Below are 546 nucleotides of genomic sequence, written 5' to 3' on the forward strand. Positions count from 1 at the left end.
ACATGCATGCATGTATGTATGCATATATATACATATATATATATATATATGTATATATACATATATATGTATATATATATATGTATATACACACATACACATGCATACATATATGTATACATATATATGCATTTATATATATATATATATATATATATATACAAACACATACACACATGTGTGTGCGTGCGAGTGTATACACAAACACACACATGCATGCGTGTATGTGTCTGCACATGTGGGTCATAGTTATTATCACTAGGAGATATAAATTAGTCCCTTATCTTTGGACTATTGCCTTCCCCTTGTTTCATAATATATCAATGTGTATATACACAGGAACGTAACGAGCATTTTATATGGACTCACAAATACACAGACACTAAGGTGAGAGTATGGATTATATTTTTCCTTTTAATATCGGCATCATGTATATACATCGTTAGATGATGACTTTTCTCTTTACTGTTCACACACACATGAATGTATGTGTATATATAATTGAGCTTTACCTTGGTTCTTTTCCCTAAAACTATATATTCATAT

At 29.3% G+C, this 546-nt stretch overlaps 1 protein-coding gene across 1 annotated transcript in view; it reads left to right on the top strand.

Annotated features, from left to right (window-relative positions):
* Nucleotides 1-277: 277 nt before the first annotated feature.
* The window catches only part of LOC106878452 (uncharacterized), a 52,170-nt gene continuing 51,901 nt past the window's right edge, over nt 278-546 (top strand). Inside the window, exon 1 of the mRNA XM_014927665.2 lies at nt 278-387. The gene's annotated coding sequence lies outside the window, so the exon portion shown is untranslated. The remainder of the gene's footprint in view (nt 388-546) is intronic.

Source organism: Octopus bimaculoides, chromosome 28 (genome assembly GCF_001194135.2).
Source record: "Octopus bimaculoides isolate UCB-OBI-ISO-001 chromosome 28, ASM119413v2, whole genome shotgun sequence".
NCBI classification, from domain to species: Eukaryota; Metazoa; Mollusca; class Cephalopoda; order Octopoda; family Octopodidae; genus Octopus; species Octopus bimaculoides.